Source organism: Cygnus olor, chromosome 18 (genome assembly GCF_009769625.2).
Source record: "Cygnus olor isolate bCygOlo1 chromosome 18, bCygOlo1.pri.v2, whole genome shotgun sequence".
Classification (NCBI taxonomy): Eukaryota; Metazoa; Chordata; class Aves; order Anseriformes; family Anatidae; genus Cygnus; species Cygnus olor.
In genome coordinates, this window is record NC_049186.1 from 11,490,477 (window position 1) to 11,514,222 (window position 23,746).

General features: G+C 58.9%; 1 protein-coding gene across 20 annotated transcripts in view; it reads right to left on the reverse strand.

Annotated features, from left to right (window-relative positions):
• The window catches only part of LOC121057155, a 190,494-nt gene that overhangs the window by 134,812 nt on the left and 31,936 nt on the right, over positions 1–23,746 (reverse strand). For 5 of the 20 annotated variants that reach the window (XR_005813660.1, XR_005813662.1, XR_005813676.1 and 2 more), the window contains one exon: positions 4,398–5,337. The exons of the other annotated variants lie outside the window; for them this stretch is intronic. The gene's annotated coding sequence lies outside the window, so the exon portion shown is untranslated. Of the gene's footprint in view, positions 1–4,397; positions 5,338–23,746 lie in introns of those variants that run through there. 20 annotated transcript variants of the gene reach the window in all.

The following is a 23,746-nucleotide window of genomic DNA, read 5'->3' on the forward strand; positions in this document are numbered from 1 at the left end:
TGGCAATAATAAATATTCTTATTAATCACAATCATCTGCATAACATGGCCACAGGGAGCTCTGTAGGCACCCAGCATACCTGGTGCTGAGCATGCACAGATGAGAGCCTCTGTCTCAAAGAGCTTTTACCTTGCCCCACAGTTCTCCCACCTGGTCTTGAAAGACCCAAGAGCTTAAAAAAAGAATTCAAAAGCCTTCTTCACCCTTCTCACGTGCCATAAAAATTACCATGCAACTTTTTGTTGTTTTGTCTTATTAACTAAAAGCCTGAAATTGTAAGTTAAACCCAACTTTTTAAGCTTTTACACAAGAGTGGCAAGGGGACACAAGACCCCGTCCCAACCCAGCTGGCCAAGTACAACAGAACTTTCCCTCTGAGGATGGGAGGAGAAAATTCCAGCATGGCAAGACCGATGCCCCCAGACTCGCATACAAATCCCACCTTTCGGATAGCTCCAGACCAAGCTTAACCCACTTTGTGCCTCCTGGTGCACTCACCGCTGCCTTTTCTTCCAGCAGCAGCAAGACGCCGAAGCTAACCACATTCCTTTTCCTCTTACAGGGGAGCTAACAGCAAAACCCAGCGTTTTAGGAAAAATAAAAAATAAAAAAATAACAAGTTCAACCAACTCACCAGCCAGAAGACCCCAGAGAGCAGCAGCTTCTCCAAAAGCAAGCCCCAAAAACCGCAGCAGCTGCTCCGTGCTCAATTTAAAGGGCAAAGCCCCGCTCCCCCCCCCCCAGTCACCAACAAGGTGCACCTGAGCAGGGCAGGGGCTGCAAAATGCACCCAAGGGAGAAGTGGTTTGGGTTCTCCCCAGCTGTGCCGGCTGATGGAGAGCACCGGTGCCTCCGTGGGGGTGCAGTATGGGCAATGCTGGGTTTGTTCGCTTGGTTTGTTCCTTTAAAAGCTGAAATTGTCCGCCCTTGTTCATGAAACAAATGGTCGTGTGGGAGAGACTGGAGGAGCCTGGAGGAAGAAGTCCCAAATAACACATGGGAGGAAAGACAGGAGAAATTCTGCCCTGGCCCCAGATGAGTTAATATAAAGGCTCCCCTTTACTAGGCTTCAGATCTGGCCATTAAAGCTTCATTTTCTGATAGGGAGGTAACACACGTGCCTTCCTTAACACATAAAAGAAAATAGTTTTATAGGTGAAAGGTGGGAAAACGCATCTCCAGCAAAGCCCAGCCGCCCTGCCCTGTCCCACTGGCACCCACTGGAAGCCCCCAGGCTCTCAGCCGGGAGCAGCACAGCACCCAGCACAGCCCCACCGGCCGCATCCTGCACACGCCTGCAGCCCCAGCCCGGCCCCGGGCTGTGCAAACCCCACGGGTGCAGCCTCCAAACCCGCGTGCCGTCAGCACCGGCACCGGAGCAGGGCCTGGAAATTCCCCCGAGCCAGCCAGCGGCTCGAGCAGATGGGTTTTACGAGGCCCGGAGGAAAACTCACAGCTCGAAGAGCATCTCGAAGTGCCTGTAAACACGCACCAGATGCTGCAGGGACAGCTGAAGCGGGGCAGAGATAGGGATGGGAATGGAAAACTGCAAATGGGGGGAGCGGGGGCAGCCTCCCCTCCTCCAACCTGCAATGGCTCGTGGCTTCTAACCTTGTATTTATTCAAACCAAAGCAAACAGCATTGACCACACACTGCCCCCGAGCCTTCTGCATCCCCGTTGGACTCTGCTCCTGCTTTTTCCAAGGAGAAGGATGAAGAGCTTCCCAGCTGGGGCAGGAGAGTGTCATTTGGGAAAATAAGCACAGGGGGCAGCTGCCGGCTCCGGGCTGGACCTACAGATCCGGCCACCAGCAGAAAGCTGCCCCAGGGCACGCAGCAGATCTGTAGGAGCTCGCCCGAGCAGGGAGGTGCTCAGGTGGGGGCCGGGGAGGCTGGAGCACAGCAAACCCAGGCAGCGCAGCACCCTCCTGCCATCACTGCCGGCTTCCGGTGGCGAGCCCTGCAGGCTAGTGGCTGTACTTCCAAAAAGGTAAAAAAAATAACACGAAGGAAATATCTTTCAGCTTCCTTTGGAGCACATTGCTGTTGCAGGGAGGCAGAGGAGTTAACATCCATCACCGCTGGGCAAAGGGCGGTGGAGAAGGATGTCTTTAACCACGCACGATTCTGCCCAGAGGCACTGGGGCATGATGCCACACGGGTTTGGGGGCTCCCCACTCCTTGCCCACCGGTGTGAGCCCCCGCTGGAGAACCCACACGGGGGCAGGACCACTGCACCCCTATGGCACAGACCCCAGCGGCCTCATGCTGCTCGAGGCCGGCCGGCAGCATCCCTCCCACCTGCACGTGCTGGTGCTGAGCACACCCAGGGACCCCAGCAGGCGCTCAGCCCCTCGCAGGATCAGGCCTGAGCGAAAAGGAGACAGAAACATTTCAAAAGAGCCCCCTTGAGCAGGGCTGGCTCAGCGCAGCGCACGCCCTTATCAGCGCCCATAGGCGCCGGGCGCTGCAGCACACAAAAGGCAAAAGGCAGCCCCTGGGCCGAGCCAGCTCGCCAGAATATTTGCGTTTGGTAAAGCAAGCTAATAAATCCCCACGGGTTTATCCATGCTTCCAGTTTGTATTTATTCGCACGGATGACAGGCGGGTTTTCCTGCTGGTTACACAGGTAAATAGCACTACAGCTCCCACACCCTTCCCCTTTTTAACGGCCTGGCTCTCTGTTTGCTCGCCGTCTCTAAACAAGCTGGAATTACACGACTGACCGACACCGAAGGCAAACAGCCTTTGAAGTCAATATTAGTTATGAGCTCGGAAAGGTCCGTGCCCGGGCGCTGAGCCCCCCCCAGCACCCGCGCCCATCGGCAGCTCCGCACGGGCTGGGATCAACAGAGGAGCAGCCTTGGAGGGGAAGAGCCTTGACAAAGGATCCCAAAAGCGGATTTCCCCCAGCAGTGATGCAAATGATTTGCATCCCACTGCAGGGAAATGCAGTCACACGCGGTGGCTGTCCCCTGGGCACGGCTCTTTTTGGCCAGGGGTGTCGTGAGCATCGGCCACGGCATCCCCGGGGTGCACAGGGTCGGGGGTTTCTCTGCCTTCCCCGGGGGAATTCAGCCTCCTTGCCCCTCAGCTCTGCCATACGGACGTCGCGGTGATTCACACACAGCTTACAGCAGGGTTTGATCCCCGGCGAGGCCAGATGCAGGAAATCCTGCTCGTGGCAATGTGATGCCAGCCGGCATCGCTTCTGGCGCACTCCCTGCACTGGGGCAACCACGGGTGCTGTCTCCTCAGACAGCCCAGGCTCTTTTTAGCAGGCGAGGAACATTACAAACCCCCAGCAAGCTGTGACAACGGCTCTCGGAGCTAGCACAAGAATCCAGGTTTGCCCCATGGATGGGAACCCCCCCCAAGTCTGCCCTGGGCTGTTTCTGCTCACTGCTGCCTGGGGCACAGCCTTGTCTCCCTGGGAGGAGAAACTTCCAGGGGCAGAGCATCAGACCAAGGGCTGAGCGCCGCCTCGGCCACCCGCCACTCCTGGGTGCGCTCTCCTGCACCTCCGGGGACGTTTCATTGACGCAAATGGATTTGCCATCGCCATTTACCCATCATCACCAAACCAAACGCCAAGCGAAGTTCCCTACGTCTCTGCCCTTTGCTGTTCTCTCATCCAAGGGCATCACGCAGTTCTTAAAGCTCCCCGAGGTGTTTCAGAGCTGGGTGCTGGTTTCAGAGGACCCAAGGCTCTGTGTTTCTGCCCAGGTTTCTGCCCCTTTGTCCAGCGGGCACCTGGGGTGCAGAGGAAGGCAGAGACCCCCCCCAGCTACAGCAGCCAGCTCGAGGTCGGCACCACGAGGAAAATCTGGATAAATTATTAATTAAAATATTTATCTCCCCACCGCAGCCGAACACCGCAACGCATTTACACACGCGCCTGAGGCTACCGTGCTTTTGAGATGAAAGGGCATCTTTTTTATAATGAAGACATAACTCTAAAAAAAAAAAAAAGGAAATCAAAGGAGATTTCCATTACATAAATATCCTTTTTATGTTACATTTCCACACGGTACCTTCCAGTGCTTCACATCAGCTCTCCAGGGCAGGAGGGAACACACAGTCCATGGACAAGAAACAACATGACTGAAGGGGAATTAATTTGCATCTCACTTTTGGAGCAGGAGGCATGCGAGGGGTGGCCTGCCCGGTCAGGGGGTGATGGTTGAGGGTTGCAGAAAGGAAAGGGGGAAAGGACGGGGAAGAATTTTTCCGCAAAGCAAAGACATGAAACTCTTGGCCTGGCTTCGCCAGGGCAGAGCAGCTTGCCAAAGCACCGGTTTCCTGTGCAATCAAACCCGTCCACTCGGCAGCCCCGCGATAGGGCCATGATGTAAGTGTGGCTGAGCCAAGGCAAACGGAAAAGAACAGCGAGCACTCAGAGAGGCAAAGGATTTTATTAAGCCTTTTAATTGTTTTTGGGGGTGACATTTTTCCCCGTCCTGACATTCCCCTCGCTGCGGCCTGGCCCCGTGCCCCCCAGCCCCTCCTCGTCCCACGGGGGATGTGGCAGGGAGGAGGATGTTCAGCCCCGGGGGCAGCCGGCGACTCCTGTACTGCGCCAGGCGGGAACCCCCATGGGTGACACACGGCCGTGCAATGCTGGTGACACAAGGGGACACTCTCCCAGACAGTTTCAAACCCACAGCATTGAGGCTGCCACCTCGGTCCTGGCACGCGGCTCCTCCGGAGGCTTTCGTCCCTCTGCAGGAGACCGCACTTGGCGCTGCGGGCTGGGTCCAACCATCCTCGTGAAAACCCCAAGACCATGAAAAGAGTCAGAAGGAAGAGCAGAGGGGTACAAAAAAATAAAATAAAATAAAATTCCACAGCTGCTTCCTTGGAACCGGGCAAGCGCTTGGTCCTTCACAGGGGAAAAATCGGAGCTACTGTTTGACCTGAGAGCACTTAGCCATCCAGCCCCACGTATCCGGCCTGGAAGCCGCCTGGCCAAGAGGAGAATTTGCAGAGCCCAGCAGGGAGCAGTAATTCAGTCATCTCTGCCCTGCGTGGGAGCCAGCGGAGCGAGGTCAGTGCGGGAGGACCCCTCGCCGAGCGGGGACGTGAGTCACAGCGAGCGCACGCTGGGTGGCTGCGCCGGGGCTGTTCCCATGGCCGGTGCTGGGTGCAGGAGCTCGCCACGGCCCCGGGTGCACCCTGCTCCCCTGCTGGGTGCCAGACGTGTCGTGCTGCCTCTGCTTTTCCTCCCTCTGTGCTCGCAGCTGAAGCATCCATCCTCGGCTGGGTGGCCGCGGTCCCTGCGGCAGCGCCGTGGCTCCCCTGTCAGGCGCCCGCACCCCGAGCCGTCACCACCGACCCTGCGAAGGAAAACCACAGCGTTAGCGGGAGGAATAACGGTTGGGCATGATGAAGCACATCGTGATCCCTCTTTGTTGCCAAATTAAGTCTTTGCAGGGATGAATAGAAGGGGAGACACCCAGCAGCCCCTCAGAGAGCCGCTCTGCAAAGCCACCTTCGGCATCACACCCGAAATTCGGCAGCAATGCAGAGGCTGGAGCCCTCCCCGTGCCCGGACCCCCAGGGCCAGCACGCATCCTGCTGCAGCCCCAACAGCCACGTGTAGCACAAGGGTGAGTAGGAGACAGACAAGGGCTGATGGAAGAAAATCACACGGTGATTTCCGTGGGGCAGACAAAGCCACAGCACCAGGGAGAGCACAGGGAGGGAAAGCTGCTCCTTGTGCTTGTGTGCCAGCGGCCGATAACGCGCTGCAGCGCTGCACGGGGCCGGCAGGAGCAGCTTCTTGGAGGAGGCCAGGGAGGCTGCAGTCCTTTAGATGGAGATGGATAACAGTCCGACAGCACGTGCTGTCACCAGCACGGAGATGGAGCTCGTTTGGCCTCCCTGTCCACAGGCTCCCCACCTACAAGTCTCTCGGATCAGCTGCACCGCGCTGGAGGACCCAAACTCCCCTGCTAAGCGTGTTACAACCAGCTCCTATTTGGCTCACACATGCTCTTTGCCCACTTGGGCAGCTTAATCATCATTTGCTGTCCTCTGCTTCTCCCCATTCCCTCCGAGACCATTAAACAGGTTTTCCATCAGGCAAACCCTGCCCAAGCCCCCAGCCCGCTCCAACATTAACTAGGGGCGCGCAGAAAGGAGGGTAGAGCTTTCTGCTCACTTATCATGCAGCACTTATCATCTCTTTGCTTTGGACCTCGCAAGGAACATGCAAGCAGGATTGGCACCTCCTGGCCGAGATACCGAGCCCCCAGAAACGCTGCACAGGGGCACGAGCAGCCCCCGCTGCCTTCCCCCGGGGAAGGGCTGACGGTCGGCTCTGGGGGAAAGAAGCAGCGCAGTGTCTCCGAGTTTGCAAAGTGTCCCTGGCTCTTGTAAATGTGTTAAAAAATAAAACCCTTTAAGAGCTTCCAGATGTTCTGTTTATGTTGTGGTGTTACCCAGCTTGGCTCTCCCGAGGCCAATACACGGCCTCAGTGAAATCGCAGCAGCCGAGGGGGGCGGTGGGGAGGGCAGGGGGAGGTCCGAGCCCTTTTCCTCCGCTTTCCCCCCACTTCACTGTTAACTCCCACGCTGCCGGCGAGCACACGGAGATCGGCTGCGAATCCTCCCTGCCTGCCCAGGCACCTCCAGGGCTTTACCGTCAGCACACCCCGTGCTGCCGGTGGCACCGCAGGGGCACCCAGAGCCCACCAGCACATGTGGAGCGAGCGGGTCCCGAGGCTCCAGCCCTCGGTGCGACGACGCCATCCCGGAGGAGGACCACCGAAGCCACCCTGCCGCCAGCGCAAAGATGTGACGGGGCAGAAAGATTTGTCAGCAAGCGCTGGGCGTAGACGCACACGCACACATGTAGACGTGTGTGCATAAAGCCCGGCTCGGGACTCTTTGCCCAGGGCGTTGCAGGTACAGCGCTGCGTTTGAAGTCCCGGTGAGCGAGCTGCGTGGCTGGTAGCAATCAGGGCTCCATAAAGCCGCGCTATCGCGGCTCTGCGCGCAGGCTCTGATGTGTTATCTGCCCGGCCCGAGCCAGGGCAGGGCAGGAGGGCGCTCATTCGTGCGGCTCGTTTGAAAAGGTGTTAGCGTCGGAGATCAAAGCCGCTTCCTGATGCGCTCCCCTCCCCGGAGAGGCCACCGGCCAGCGAGGCTGGGGACACTGCAGGATGGGGACACTGCGGGATGGGGACATTGCGGGATGGGGACATTGCGGGATGGGGACATTGCAGGATGGGGACATTGCGGGATGGGGCACTGCCGGAGCCCCATGGGACCATGAAGAAGCCCCCGTGCAGCCGCATCTGCTGCAGCCACGGCGATGAAGATGCTGAGAACAGGATCGGGCGTCCTGCCCTGGTGGCTGCTGCAGGACGTCCTCCTGTCCTTGTCTCTGCCCACATCGGGGACGTTAGCCTGTCCTCACCATGTGGATCACTGAAATGCAGCCCGGGCAGGCTCGCTGCCATGCAGGTGCCCCAGTTTAACCACACACCAGATGACAGAGCGCTTCGTTTTGTCCCAGTGACACCCTGCTGAGGCACCATCCTCCCCGTGCCTTGGTGACCACCCCAAACCCAGCTCGGAACAAGCCTTCCTCCTTCCCCACCATCTGCACTTCCTCAGCACTAAACCTCCACGGAGGGCAACATCCCAGGTGCAGTTTTCTTTCTCCCCGGGCCGGCTGCCACCCCCAACCCTCAATATCCCCAGCGAGGCATCATCTGCTTCCCCCAGCCCTGGACCGCTCCGGCCCCGGGAGGACGAGCAGCGGCGCAGCCAGGCCACCCACGGCGAGCCCCGCGCTCCTCCCCGCAGCCCCCTCTCTGGTTTTATCCTCTCTACGAGCCCACTGAACCCCCCGAGGAGAGCAGGGGAGCTGTCAGGCACCGAACGAGGGCACGGGGCTGCCTCCACGCTCAGCAGCAGCCCGGGAAGGATAGCACATCTGTCCAGAGCAAACAGAGGAGGAGGCAGAATTACAGCAGTAATGACGAGCGGTGTGTTTCTGTACGGGGAGCTGCCGCCTGCCCCGGCCCCCCCAGCACGGGCTTGCAAGGAGCAAAGCACAGGAATAGAACTGGGGCTCTTGGCTCCAGAGGATGAGAGCATCGCGTCTCCAGACATCTTGAGCACAAACTGTGTAGGCAGCAAAGCCAAACAGGAAAGGAAACCAACAGACAGGGAAACGATTCTGGCAGCGCTCACGGTATGGCTCGCTCGGCTCCCATCAGCTGGAAATACCTCCCTGCTGCTCCCTCTCCCGGGTGTCCCTCCCTCAGACCCCTCGCCCTGCTCAGACATGCCCCAGTTCCACTTGTACTGTCGAAACACTTCCCATCTGCTGGGCTGGATTCAGAAAAATGCAGCCAGAGAGCAAGATCCTGTTTGCAGCAACTGGTCCCAGCACACCCGTGCCAGCACCTCGTCGCATCGGGTCCCGCACCCGGACCCAGGCAGCGCTCAGCCCGGCCCCAAACCCCCGGAAAGAGAAAGGAAAGATCTAAAGAGGCCGGGTCAGTGCAGGGGAAGGGGGGCCAGGACACGTTAAAGGACTTGCAAAGCGATGGGGCTGTGTCACCGACACCTCCAAAGCGTGGAGGTGGCGGAGGACGGGGGCGTGGAGCAACGCAGGCGGGTTTCTGCTGCGCCCGCCGCATCCCGGCCAGCGCTTTGAGCCGAGCGTGGAAGCTGAGAGATGGAGGTTTATTCACATGCCCCGACGTGCTTAATGACCAAAGTGCTCTTCAGTGAACCCAGCGACGGATTGTAAAATAAAGTCAATGAGGCAAGTGGATTAAAGAAAAAAAAGCAAAAGATCCGAGAGATGAAACAGAGCCGTTGAGTCACAGCCCTCGCCTGCCAACCCGCTGGGTCCTCCCGAGCTTTGCCAGCCTGCAGCACCCGGGCAGCAGCCCAACCTCCTGCAAACAGCCTCCCCAGCACAAGCGACCCCCAGGCATGTAGGAGCAGGATGCGACCCTGCAGCTGCCCAGGGACTCATTCTCTGTCCCTCATTCTCTGCTCATTTACACGTCCCAGCTGGAGGTGGGACCCGTTGCAGCCCGTTCCTCCTCTCCCGCCTGTCTCCTCCAGGCCCCCTCGTACCAGCAGCGATCCCCCCACCACCCCCGGCCGCTCCGTGTCCACGTGCCAGGATTTATTTTCGGATGGCAGCGCTGTGAACCAGCCCGTGCTCAGGCTGTGTGAACCAACACAGCGGGCTCAGCCCAGAGCCCACTCTGCAGCAGGGGCTGCAACTTCACTGGGTGCACCCTCCCTGCACCCTTGCAGGATGCGACCTCCCTGCTGCAGCGGCTGCCTGGGGGAGCTGGCTCAGCACCGCTGCAGGATGACCCCAGCCCCAGGTGCAGACCCCATCGGGTCCCTCCAGCTTCTCCGCCACGCTGTGGCAGGGGACATGCAGAGGTGACAACCGGGGGGGGTGACCTGGTGTGGGACCTGGGGACCCCTGGGGGAAAGCTCTTGACCTGCTGCCTGCTCCATCAGCAGTGCTGTGAGATGTGTCACAACCCAGCACGGTGCGTGCCGGGGCATCCCGCATCCCGCACCGCTGCAGGGGGTGGCACAGGGCTCCAGGGAGGGCTGGGGCTGGACCCCAGGACCCACGGCCACCCTGGGCAGCTGGGACCCCCCGATTCCCACGGGTCTGGCCCAGCCGTGGATGGCATCGCACAGCTCCATCTTGTGGAAACGGCACGCTTCGGCTGCCGGCACAGGGCCATGGACCACCGCCGTGGGGTGGGGGAAGCCCACGCCAGTGCATGTGGGGGGGTGCAGGGGTGACCCACGAGCACCATCCCCTCCTCCAGCAAGGACCTCAACGGGGGCCCTGAACCCCAGCCCGGGGATCCCGCTGAGAGCCTCAGGGCAAGGAGAACAGGAGCCCACCAGCAACCAGCCCTTAGTAAAGCCCGTACGGCCCCGTCCCACGCTGCACCCGCTCCGTGAATACACATGCAATGAAAGCTCAGCACCCGGAGCAGCAGGAAAAGCACCCTTGAAACGGATCAGTCCCATCCGAAATCTGAGCGACGCAGGGAGAAGCCCACAGGTGGGAAGGGAATGCTGGGTCCATCGAGCTCCCCAGCTGCTTCCCTCGCTGGACACCCATCTCCCCACCCTGCCTCTCGGATGTTTCCCTGGAGCAGCCCCTCCCGCACCCCCTGGGGTTCTGCTACCAACCCCACGGCCCCACTGCAACGCAAACGTGTTCTCGTTCAGCCACCAGGCTCCCTGCTGCAAGAGCCACCCCAAAATCCCAGAGCTTCCCTCCGAAGAGATTATCTTCATTTAATAAGCTAACCATCGGATGCAGAGGCCTTGCCAAAATCCCGGCCGGCCTCCGAATAGCTGTCATTAAAACTCCTTCGGCTAGAGGAAGCGAAGCGGGCGCTCTGTTCCCATGCCGCCCTTTCTGGGAAGGCGTTAATAAATAACCGCGTCCCAGACAGGTGCTGTCGGCTTCGCCGCGGAGCTGCTGCTCGCCTGCCGGTGAGTCACTGCCCTGACACCCTGCACGGCGCCGTGAATCACGGGAAGACAGTGCCTGCAACCAAACACACGCTCGCCTCTCTTCTGGGCGCTCCACCCTGCCCCCGGGGCGCAGCGGAGGGGGATGCTCGGCGCTGCTGCGTGGGGTCAGGCTGCAGGAGACCCCCCCGCCCCCCCTCCCTTGCTCCTGGCTACGTACCCCAAAGGAATTGAAGGCTATTCGTTGCTTAGAGCTTTTTCTAAGATCCAACACCCCCAAAAAACTCACGGCGTTGAGACGTGGCAGCCCCAGCTTGCAGAACGCACCCTGCACCCGTTTCCAGCACTGCGGCAACCTCCTGGTCTCAAATTGGAGAAGCAAAAGGGAAGGGCTGTGACTGCAATGTGTCCCACAGAATACACGTCCCGGACAGCCACTGCTCTTTGCCAGCTGGGTACGGAGGTGCTCAGCCCCCTGGGAAGCTCTCAGCACCGCCAGGAGCACCATAGCCACAGGCGCTCAGGGCACGGCACCTGCTGCAGCCCAGGACATCGCTCTCGGGAACAGGTGCGGGTTTCCTCCCCAAAAACCAGCCCCAATCGAGCCGCCGAGATCTCACACAGGCACCCACCCCAGAATAAGCAATAAGAATGCACCTTTTCCCTCCCCAGCAGAAAATTCCCCAGCAACTTTCTCCTTGCACACCCACTCCCCCTGCCTGGGGGGGGATGAGCGGGGCTCCATCCCTGGCTCTCCCTGGCAACTTTTCCCCTCCCTCCCAGTGCAACAAGTCCATTCTTTCTCTAAAGCAGTGTAAGTGTCACGTTGAGACTGACAGGCAGCTGAAAGAACGAAGCAAGTCCGATTCTCCTTCATTTTGGAAGCACAAAACGATGTCAGGGCTCGGAAAACACCAGCTCTCAGGAGATGCTGGAGGCAGGTTTCACGCAGGCTCTGGCACCCGCTGACAGTTCTGGCTCCTTTATTAAAAGCATCCCCAAAGTGATAACCCTCTGACAGATGGATTGATGGGCCTAAGCAGCAACACGATGTTCCCCGAGCGTGAACTCTGTTTACCTCCCTGCATTTTTGCTTCTGCTGCCGGCACTCCGGCGGTCCCCCACAGCGGGCAGGCAGGAGCCGAGCAGCTGCCAAGCAGCTGCCTTTGGTCCCTGCCGCCCGCGAGAGCCCCCGACGATCCCACCCATCCCTGGGCTTTCCTCGGAGCAAGATCTCCACCCGCCGCGTGCTCCAGCGGAGGAGCAGCAGGGGCTGCTGGCACTGCAAGAGAGGCCCCGGTGCATTAATGCCAGGATTAGACCCCATCCCGAGGCCCTGGGGCTCATTAGGGGCGTTTGGTCCACGTGATGGAGAGCAGAGGGCTGAGCTCTCCGGGCTGCACAGACAGCTCTGAGCACCTCGGGCTGCCCGAGCAGGAGCTCCGTGACCTTCACGTCCACCCCAGTGCTCTGCCAACGTCCCCCGGGGCTGCTCTGCCTCCGAGCAGAGCCACGCAGGGACGGATTCCCAGGATAAGGGGGATTAAAGGGGTGTAGAGCCCTCTCCTCGCACACCTGCAGCCTCCTCCTCACCCTGGGAGCCCTGCACTGGCGCACGGGCGGGGAAAGCTCCGCGAAGCCCCCCCTCGCTCTGGCTGCAGGGATGCGGTGGGTTCAGCCCACAACGTGCAGGATCCCTGCCCGAGCGCCTGGGGGACTTCGAAGTCCTCGCATCGGGGTCAGGACGTTTTCTGGAAAGCTTTGCAGCAGGGAGCGTCCCCAGACAAGGGTGCCAAAGCACCCACACTCGAGTCCTGCCCTCGCTGGAGGCAGGATCCGTCCCGCCAGCTCCTGCTCTCTGCCACCTGCCCCGCTGGGGAGAGCAGGGAGGAAAAAAACCACCGGGCTGCACATTTATTATGCAGCCTTGAGCTGATTTCTATCCCCGGGGATTACCAATTTAAGCAGTGTTTTTTCCTGTGCTGACCCTAAGCTGATTAATTCCCTGTGCCCCCCCCCCTTCCTGCTCCCCCCTTCCCTTTGTGTGCGAAGACAGGCGCATCGAATGCCGGCAAAGCGTGCCAAGGCAGGGCCGGGGGGGGGGGACAGCAGGACCACGGCCCCGTGGACAGACACACAGCCACAGCCCCCCCGCCAAGCACCAGTGCTGAGCAGGGCAAGGATGCTCCCAACCCTGCAGCGGGCCAAATCCTGCCTCCCCTAGAGAAATATACGCCCTCTCATGCTGGTTGCGCAGTCGGGTTTGAACCACATTTTTATTTTCTTTCCCCACTGCAGGAGGGGAAAAACGCCCACAGATCCCAGCCGGTCAGGATGAGGCCCGTCGGCACCGCAATGGAAAAAAAAAAACGAGCTTGAGCCAGAGACAAAGGACATTCGTGGAGCCTCAGCCAGGAGCGAGGGAACTTGCCCTGGCACGATCCAGCCCTCGCCTCCTCTCCCCGGCGCTGTCACTCGCGGCAGCGCACAGCCCAGCACGACACCCAGCACCGGGCACCAGGCTGAGCTCTGAGCTAGAAATCGGGGGTTTCGGGGGGCTGCAAACGCTGCAGCTCTTGGGGGCCTCCAGGGAAACCCGCAGGGTGGTGGCTGCGGGGCTGAGAGGTGACACGGAGCTCAGGGACAAGCGAGGAGAGCCGTCACCACCCGGCTGTGGCAGGCAGGGAAAAGCCACGCAGGCGCCTGGTCCATCAAGGAGACGGGTCCCCAGCGGGGCTGCCCCAGCTCTCGGCATCCCTCTCCCAAAAAAAAAAAACAGGCTGAGGTTAGCTTTGGCTCCTGGAGTGGCGAGAGCTTCACTCTTTGCCACCCGACGGCAGCTCCAGAGCCGTGCATCCATCCCTGCAGCCACGCATCCGTCCCCACCACGGCTGGCCCCGTGCCCGCGGCCCCGTTCTGCCCTCCCGCTCCTCCTCGCCGTCCCTTCCCCTGCACCAGAAAATCTCCCAGAAAAAGAAGCCCCGGTGATTGCCCCGGATCACAGAGCACAGCCGTAGCAGGAGGCAGCTGTGCCAAACCATCGCTTCCACGCACGCAGACACAAGCACGGCCAGCCTCGGCATACAGCGGGAGAGCCCAGAGCACACCCAGCCCCATAAAAAGGTAATTATACAATACGTGGCGGTAAATTAGCGCAGCAAAACACTGCTTAATTCTCACAATGGACTTCAGCGCCGGATCAAGAGGTAAAATTACCTCTCGGCTGCAGGGAGACGGGCCCCCAGGTCAGGATTAGGGTTTGATGCTGAGACGGGGGGTGGGGGGAGGCTTCGGGAAGTGTCCTCAGCCGAAATGTGGCCTTTGGGGAAGTTGGGCAGTTTGTCCCTCCTGGATGCTTAGCACGAGGCCGGAGAGCAGCAACAAAAATTCTGTATGTGCATAAATCAGCGCAGAAGTCAGAGCCATGGACACACTGCTCTTTTGTTTTCAAGTGGTAACGCATAAAAATTGGATTTTTTTTTTTTTTTGAACTGCTAAATTTAAATGACTTCCCTGCAAGAGGAACAAAAAATGGCCATAAAACAACTGAGCCTTGCAGTCCATTCCACCCCGAGGACACTCAGCTGAAAGAACAAAATAGCCCCCGCTCCAAGCCCCCACCCAAAAACCCACCTCACCCGAGAAGCCCCCCAGGGAGCAAGTTACCCCCCCGTCCCCGAACCGCGGGGACATCAGGTGCAGCAGTGTGACAGAGCCCCCATCTCCCTGCTCCAAGGGGCTCAAAATGAAAGGGAAGAAGTGTAAGAAGGTCTTTGTATCTTTTAATTCAAATTTGCTGAAAGTGCAGGGGAAAAAAAAAAAAAAAAGCAAACTTTTCAAAAATATTCCTAATACACTTCCAAAAAAGACAAAGTTTTTGTTAGTCCAAAAGCCCCCACCAACCCAAACCCATCACTGAGAATTCTGCAAGTGAAACTGAGCCATGCGTGGTGGGGTTTGGGACTGTCTGGCCTCAACACCTCCATCACACCACGTACCCCGTGGGTTATGGGATGCAGTGGGGGCCGGGGCTGGCCCCGCAGCGCCGCCTGCACACCGATGCTCCCCCAGCCCCGGGGACAGGACAGCGGCCGTGCAAGGCTGGCAAGGAGCTGGGTCCTTCTTCCCTTCATTGCTCCGAAACTCAGTCCCGGGATTGGGAAGGTTTAAGGCACACGTGGTGACCCCCAGGACTCGTGTCAAGGCCCCCGGGCGCGTTCCCAGCAGAAAGGGAAGGGAACAGCGCGCTCAGGCGGAGGCAGCCTCGGCGGTGACCTGGGGAAAGGGCAGGCGGCAGCGTGCTCAGCCCGGCCTTTCCTAGAACCAGGCAGGAATTTTTCTGAAACCCTTTCTCGCTGGAAAAGGCCAACTGCTTGAGACTTAAACTTTACGCAGGATTATAGAAATGTAGGTCAGGAAAAAAGCGGCCAAGTGAAAAGCTCCTTGTTCCGCGCCCGACCCAGCGCCCTGGCCCCACCACGCTGCTCACCGGGCACCAGGCTTGGGGAGGGCCCGGCTCCAGTGCGACGTGCATCCAAAAAATGCCCCCAGCCTTGGGGTTTTCTGAGGCAGAGAGGCCGTTTCTGCTGTGCTTGTGGACGGAGGACATCAGCAGTGCTGCTGCGGTGGGGCTCGCGGTGCCAGGGCACGCTCAGCCCGCCCCAGCTTGCCATCCACGGGGGAGACGCCACTTTTGTACAATTTCTACGTCTTTCCCGGTGATTCCAGGCACTCTGCTGTTCAGTTTAAGGCACAGATCACAGCAGAGAGCACCCTGATCTGATCACCAGGACAAAACCAGGCTGGCGTTTCCAACGTGGCCTGGTGTAAGGCAGGGAGGGGAGAGCCAAAAGACACCAGAAGCCGAGGTCTGAGCACCAGGCAGTGCTACCAGCACCCCGACAGTGTCCCAGTGTTTCATCACAACTGACGGGGGCATACAGGCAGCGAGTGCCATGTGCCCTGCTAAGGAGTCCAAAAGCAACGAAGAGCTTCAGATTTAGTCTGTAAATGTGAGGACATTGCCCTGGCAGGGGGTGATGCTGAGCGGACCCTTGGGATGCATCCCGGCAGGACCAAGCCCTGCACTGCACGCAGGGACGCGGGTCCGCATGGCCACACGTCCCGAGAGACATTTTCAGGCACAACAAAGACCATGCATAAGAGACAACCAGGATTTAAAACCGGGGCTGGAAGCAGAGTTTCTACACTCGCATGGCCGGGAACCCATGGAGGCTAAGCAGCAACATCTCCCCTTCTTGCTGGCCAGCGTCACAGACACATAAAAGCAGGTTTTCACAGAAAATCACCCTTCAGAATGGATGAGCGCCCCTGCCAGAGGAGCCCGGGCTGCCCTCTCGAGCCGTGGAATAACTGATTCCTTTTCAACACCTCCCAGTATCGTGGCTGTAATTTACAGGGCTCGTTTAAGCACACGTGGCCGTGCCTGAGCTCAGCGCCCACCACGCAGGCACCAGCACCAGCCTCTGAGCTCACGGCCCCCCACAGCCACGGCCACGTTCTGCAGTTGGGTTTTGTTTGCTTTAATTGAGAAAGGACCAGGGGGAGAAGAAAAAAAAAAGAAAAAAAAAAAGAGAAACCCTTCTCCCAACCCCTCGGTTTCATTTTTCAGGTGCCTTGATTTATTGATTGGCTTATTCCCTTTTAATAGGCTCTCCCCACCGGAGCCGGGGCGTTTCCTGCAGGAGGGCTGCCCACGGGGGGCACCCCGAGCAGCCCCTCCTCGCAGCACCCCTCGAGGGAGTCCTGCCTTTACACAGCCCAGCTTAGGGCCTCTCCTGCCCCCAGCAGTGAGGCCCCCGGTACCCTCATATTTTTGGGCAACCCAGAAGGAAGTTGGGTGCTGCTGCATCCCTCTCCAGACATCCCATGTCCACAGGGTCGCATCCTGGCCCTGCTCAGCACCGCCGTGCAGGCAGCTTTGGGGCTGTCAGGGCCCTGCCTCCAGCTCACGGCACTCAGCATAGGCAGGGCCACAGCAAAAAGCTTCCAAGAAAGACATTTTCATGCAATAACGGAAGGATCGCAGACATAAAATATGATTTTTTTTAAAGCTACTCCCACATGATGTTGTTTTAAAATCCAACCTCATTCCTCAGAAACAAGATACCGCCAATGCTCCAAGAAACCCACCCTGCAGCAAGTGGGTGGTCACCCCACAGCCACGAGCATCACAACGACAAACCCCATGGCAATCAGCACGATTGGACCTGAACACCCAGGGGATGTGGAGAGTTTGCAAGAGATGCTTTTTGTTTATATATGTTTGAATTTCCTCAAATTGCCTTCATTTTCGAACAAGAATATGTATTTCTGTGTGTGATATATAAATTAATGGGGTTAAGGTTTCAGAGGTTGCTCTCACGAGAGCCGACATCCCCAGCAGCACGCTGCAGGGTGCAGGCGGGCCTCTTACACCCCCTGCTTACCCCGTCCTCCTGTTGTGCCTCATGGTGGAAAGCACCAAGCAGGGTTGGGAGGGGAACCCAAAGGCAGAAGGACTTCGTCTCGGCCCCATTCCCAGGGCAGGGAAGGGGAGCAGACGCCCCCAGGCAGGCCGGAGCCAGAGGAAGGCGAGAGGAGCCCGTGCTGCGCACCACTGCCCAGCCTTCCTCCCTGCCCTCCTCTTCCACCCCTGCTCCTACGCCTTGGCCACGATCCAGGGCACGGTGCCCACAGGGACAATTCCCAGCAGATGAGATCGACATCTCATTTAATTAAATTTTCCCTTTTAGGTCAAAACAAGAGGACTCAGGGCTGGAGGAGTGGGGCAGGCCAGCCGCAGGCCTCGGCCCGCTGGGTATGCTCCCGGGTGGGACAGAGATGCTGAGAAGAGGCTGACCCAGCTTTGGGAGGGCTCCCGGGGCAGCTGGGGACCTTTGGGTCCACAGCCAGAGAGGATGCATGGAAACCCATCCTTCACTGATGGTGATACGCGTGCAATTCAGCTGACCCACCCCATGCATTGGGTCGCTGGTGGCAGGGAAGGGCTCGATGAAACCGCTTGTGTGGGGTCAGACCCTGTGGTATGAAACAAGTTGTGTGCGGTCAGACCCCGTGGCTTCCCAGCTTTCTGGTCTCTGCTCTCCAGATTGTCCCCAAAAATCTAGGTCTGGACCAGGCAGTCATTAGGGAGACAGACTCCCACCCCATTACCAAGAGGAGCCAAAAACCACGGGACCTCAAGCAACAAGAGTAAGGGGGGAACTGGAAATCCATCCCCTCTGCATCCCTTCACCAGGCCCTGTAACAAAAGGGACAGCCAGCCCAGTCTCCAGACATTCAAAACCCCTTGAAGCCCTCCTTGGGATGATGTTAAACCCATCTGGGTGCCAGAGCAGACCACCAGCTAGGCTCTCAAGGATCAGAGAGGGCACAGAGAAGGGGCCATATCCCCACCGACCAGGCCCACGAGGTCCCACCGCCACCTCGAGGGCCACCTCTTGCGAGCTGTGCAGGAGCGGCTGCGTCCCCCCACTCCCGCCTGCCCCCTGGCACAGCTCCACTGGTTGAGCCTGGGTAAAACTGCTCGAAGCCACGTTTTTCATCGGCATGGCAAGCAGGCTTGGCCTCGCGACAAGCAGGGCTTTTTTAAATAATATATATATCAGTCTAGCTACGCTGCTGGCTGAGCCCCAGATGACTGCAACTGGGGCCAATCCCCAGGATAAACACAGCCTACCTGGGTTTGTAAGTGCCAGAAGCATGTAGGCACCATGCGCGATCTCTTATATAAACAGCACTGCAAAAACAGCCCTGAGCGCTGTAGGAACACTTGTAGTACGCACTGTACACAAGATGAAGTGTTTGGGAACATTACTGCAACGGATGCTGGGGGAGACGCTTTCCCTCCCGCCCGCCTGCCCCACACTTCAGCCTTAAAGGCAACCCCGAGCTCGGCACGGTGTTTTCCTGCTGGCCTGGGCACGATGGTCGGTGCTGTGGTGGGTGCTGTCCTGCAGCCCGGGATGGTCCCGGCCAAAGGGGTCCCAGGCTGGGTGCTGGGAGCAGCCCCCATGAGGTTGGGATGGGGGCGGATGGTGCACATGGTGCTGGGCGGCCAGCACGGCAAGGGGCTGGGATGCAAGACGGCAGGCAGAGTTGGACTCAGCCCTCCGGACAGGCAGGGGCAGAGCTGCAGAAGAAGCTACGAGATGCCCGAGAGCGAGGGGAGAGGCAGGACTGAGCCCACACAAGGGGCAGCTGCTCGGTGCCCCACTCGTGGAGCAAACGCTCCTGGCTGCTCTGAGAGGTCCCACGGGGCCGCAGCCACGCGGAGTGGTACAGAAAGAGCAAGGAGAGGTTCCTTGAAGAAACTTCACAGACAGGTGTAACGATTCAGGCTGCACCAGTCTTGTCCCTGAGCTGCTTCAAAGACCCGTACATCCTCACCCTTCCTCCCTCTACCTGCGTCTGCCCTCTGAGCCCTGGTTTCCAAGCAGCTTCCAGGGGGTTAAAAAGGTGTGCGCGCCCGCGGGGCTCCGCTCCCCTCCCTCCACGCCCCCCGCCCCGCTCTTCCCGGCATGGACTTGGAGACCGGGGGCTCTCCAGATTTAATCTCCAAGACAAACATACCGGAGCTGGAGCCTGCTCCATTTGCACTTTGACCGCAGATATTAACCAGCAGCAGGCAGGCTCACGCCTCTGCCCACCTCACCCCCCGGCAGCCCCCCGGCCCCCTCCTTGTCTCTTCCACGCACACCACATTAGTAAATTGTCATCGGCTTTGCAATGAATCTGTGACGGGTGCTTTGCCGGAGTGAGCTGGGAATAAAGCAATACCCAACACGTGAAATAAAAGCCACTGTGGGGTCCCCTCCGCCCCGCCTGAGCCACCAGCGGGGCTGGAAAGATGCAAGGAAAGAGGAGGGGCGGGGAAAGAGCAGCAATGACCCAGCCAATGCTCCCTCCGGGGTGGCTCGAGAGGCTTATTAAGCGGGGACAAACTTTTGTGTGTTGAACCAAGGCCCCAAGGAGCTGGCTCGTCTCACCAAAGCCACCCTTCTGCTTCCTCCCCTCCTGGGAGCCGGGCGCAGCACCCAGCAGCATCCCCGGCGTCCCCAAGCACGCCAGGAGGAGGAGGTACGGAAGCTGCCAGAATTACTCGATCCAAGCCGGTGGCTGGTATGTCGTTCAAAGGTTCAAAATCATTCTGACAAAGGTGAAAATCTCATTTCAGACCAGGATGTGCTAGGCAACATCTCAGAGAGGCGGTTAACACCTGGACGGCCTTGTTCAGAGAGGAGGAAGGAAAGGGTCTCCAGGCTATTTGGCAGCCGGAGCCTTCAGTAAACACTTATCTCACATCTTACGTTTCAGTCGGAAGTTGAGAGATTTGGTTCATTTTTCACGGGGAACGGGAGAGCCGAGCCTGGCAGCAGAGGAGCTGCCGCCCCCCCGAGCCGTGCTGCAGGAAGGTCGGAGCAGGCGATACAAAGAGGGACCTTCTGCCCTGCCCTACGGCCTGCAGGCTAAATAAAACCTGCTTTCCTCGAAGCCAGTCTGGTCCACAGCCCGCTCTGAGCACTGGCTTACTGGATATTTAGCTTCTTTCACCCCTGGGAAATGTATTTTCATGTGACGCAGGGGGACACACGGGAAGGAAGCAACTGCACTCGGTGCTAACTCACCCCCCAGGGTTAAAACAGCTCACAGGGAGGTTGAATTAGCTCAAAAAGGGCTAAGAAGCTCGAGATCAGCCCGGCCCCACAGCAAAGGGCCCCACAGCAGCCGGGAACCCAACGGCCACTGCCCGAAACCCAGCTGTAAAATCGCTTTCTGAAGATGATGCCTGGATTAATTACCCGCACATACACATCGACGTTTTCATGAAAAAGGTTATTATACAAAATTTTGGGGAGCAATAAAAATATAAATAGGCCTAAAGGCACCACAAAATGATGCCATTTTAAGTGCATTTATTTTTTCCTTTAAATCTGCGGGGTGGTATTTAAAGATGAAGGGAGGGGGGAGAAATACGTGCTGCTCTGTCCCGGTGCCAAACACCCTACAAAGCTCCGGTGGTCTCCCGAAGCCAGCCAGGGGCTCCAGGTCCCTGCTTTAACGACCTCTCCACACCTTTTATGTGCCACCCCGCTGAAATACATCAAGCATTTCATCGTGGCTGCAGGCAGCAAGCGGTGGCTACCAGCGCCCGAGGAGCGCCCGGCCCTCGGGCTCCCCCCGTGCAGAAGGGTTTCTCAATATTTGCCTTCGCCATATCAAAAGGTGGCCGCAGCCCGATTCCTGCGGTAGCCGGCAGCTCGCTGGTGGTCCCTAAATAAGCCTCCAGCTGATCTCACACCAAACATCCTCAGGTCCTTGTGGGCAGCCTCCACGCTGCCCACAGAAACCTTCAAACGAGCCCCGTGAACAGGAGAGCCACAGTTCCCTCCAGCCACCGTCCTGCTCCAGCGGGGTCCACCCAGGGGGACGGTTCTCAAAGTAAACTCAGTGTTCTTGGGGTTTGCCCAAAATATGAACCAGCCAGGACAGACAGACGCTGGAAAGGCAACCGAGAGGGAAAGAAGGAGAAGCCGCAAGCCCTGCTGCGCCATCCAAGTCACGAGCCTGGTGAGCTCCCCGTGGCTCCATGAAGGGGAAGAGGATTTTTCCTGGATTGTACAACTCTCAGTCAGCAGCCTTTAGGGACCGAGGTGGCAGACAAAGGTGACAGTGTCCCTCGCTCCCCCTTTCCTTCCTCGCCAGGAAAGGTGGGACAAACCCCAGCACAAGCTGGGCTCCCTCGTGAGATGCTCTGATCCCTGCCTGGGAAATGCTTCCAGCACCCCGCAGCAGGCCTGGGGACAGCGGGGTGCCCTCCTGGGGACACGTGGCTTCATGGACCAAGCAGCTCCTGCGTGTTCCTCCTCTTTGGGAGAGCCACCCGCATCTATCCCACAGGGACAGAGCTAGGAAAGCGTGAGCATCCTGCAGCCACGGTGACAACAGGCGACCACCACGGGCCTGAGATGTCCGTGCGTCGGGACGGCGAGCAGGGTTCTGCTGGCCAGAACGAGGGAGAGAGAGTGGAAACGTCTGCCTGGCGCAGGAATGGCGAAAGCCCTCAGGCTTTCGTTGTGGGCCAGTTAATTACTGCTGGAAAAGCCATCAGGAGACCCTGCGAGTCATTCGCCTCTGTTTATCCTGGCACGTGGGGAAGTGGCTGGGGCCTCCACGCCGCTCCGCAGCACCCGGAGCACAGCAACCCTGCTGCAGAGCCCGTCTGCTCCTCGGGCACAGCACAGCCACGTCCCCTCGTACTGATGCTCTTGTGGATGAAAAGTCTGCTGTCACCTCTGTCCCACGAGGGGGACCAATGAAAGCATCCCAGGACGGGGTGTCACCTCCTGTCCTTCAGCTTGGGACACACGGGAGAGCAGGCTGCGCTGTCGCTGGGTGGGGGTCCTTCAGAAAGAACCGAGTCACGGCCCAGTAGGGTTAGCACCGTGCTTTAGGGGGGGCAACAAACGTTCTCTCTTACCCACTGCTTTGTTTCCTTCTGCAACGTTCAGTCCAGCCTCCCGCCCTGGTGGGGACTTTGCACCTTCCTCCACTGTCACCAAATTCCCCAGGTTTTCCGTAGGGTGAGGGATGAAGCTCCAGCTCCTCTCCCTGCTCTACAAAGCAGCGGTGTCCACCTCCACGTTACGCAGATGGGGAAACCGAGGCAGGCACGGGAGGGGGCTGAGCTCTGCTGTAGAGCTGGAAGCACCACGGCATGCGCCAGCCCCACGCGATGGCTTTGTTTGGCCCCAGCTCCCAGGAGAGCTCCGCTTACCAAAGCAAACAGCTTCACCTAATCCCACCCAGCAGCAACAACAACGGTTTGTTAATTAAGCAGCTTCCCTGCTGCATCGGGAGCGCTCGCCCAGGAGCTGCACCGGCTCCACGCATGCCCGGGTGCCCTCGGACACCGCTCCTGCTCCCTGCCACAGCTGTGCTTTCTTCCAACCAGTTCTGCTCTGTCATTTTGTGCTTGGGAGCGCTGCAGCCACGGCAATCCCCAGGTGACGGCAAGGCAGAAGTCCCACCTGCCTCCCCTGGGCTCCTCCGAAAGCGGGCCCCGTGTCCCCGTGCGGGACCGACGAGGAACAAAATAAACCTCGTGCAACCAGGGGGCATTTACCAGCTGCTCAAGCCGGAGGCTTTTTTTTTTTTTTTTAAGGCCAAGAGAGCACAAGAACAAGCTGCTTTTTTCATCTGAAGCCTCAGGAGCTGACGAGCCGGGAAACGAGAGTTTCTGCGCTAGGCGGAGGGGACAGCGCTGCGGTCTTTAAACATCTGGTTTGCAGCACCCGGGAGCCTGCTTTGGCTGCCAGCCGCACGGCCGGAGCACAGGGGGGTCTTAAAGGCGCTGCAGCCTCCAGTGCCGGGCTGGGCTGGCAGCGCTGCTCGGCCCCTGCAGCCCCTGACCCCCCCACTCCATCCTGCCCCGGCTCGGGGAGCCCTGGGGGTGACACAGATCAGGAGTGGGAGCTGTTTGCATCCCCCAGCTTCTCCTCTGTTCCCACAGGCGCCTCCAGCGCCCCGAGCTGCTGATGCTCAGCGAGATTTGCCGCCCTGCTGCCCAATATTCCTCGTTGAAATAAGCTGTCATCACTCAGGGCTTAGCGAGAACTGCAGCCCATGGGGCAGAAGGACACCTGAGAGCCAAATCCCCCAATTCAGGCCCCTCAGCAGCCAAAAGCAGCCTAGACCTGGTGCCCCTGAAAGTGCACGAAGCCACTGACCCAGGCAGCCAGACCCAGCCAGCCCAGGGACAGGAACATGCCGAGCTCCTCTGCTCCCAAGAGAAATCCTGGGACAGACATCAACAGACAGGTCCCCGAGGGCAAAAATGCCCGTGCCACAAGCTTTGTTTTCCCCACCACTCCTGGACACACGGAGGCTTCCCAGATCCATGCACACACACACGGTCAGGGGCCGGTGGTCAGCAGGGACCCCGGAGCATCCCGCGTCCCTCGGGTGTCCGGATCTTGGTCTTGCTCCTTCCTGGCCTGGGGACAGAGCGGAGATGGATCTGCAGATCCAGGCGCTTTCCCTCCTCACATCAGGGAACACGCATGAATTTTAAAATTTCCTTGCCAAGTATCAATTGTGCAGATGTTGAATTCTTGGCAAGGACCACGAACGTGCTCCCTGAGGTAATAAGGAAAACTCTCCTGAGCACGGACTCTGACTAAAAACATTTCTGAAGCCCTGTACCCACACACCGGGCTTCCAGAGGGGTCC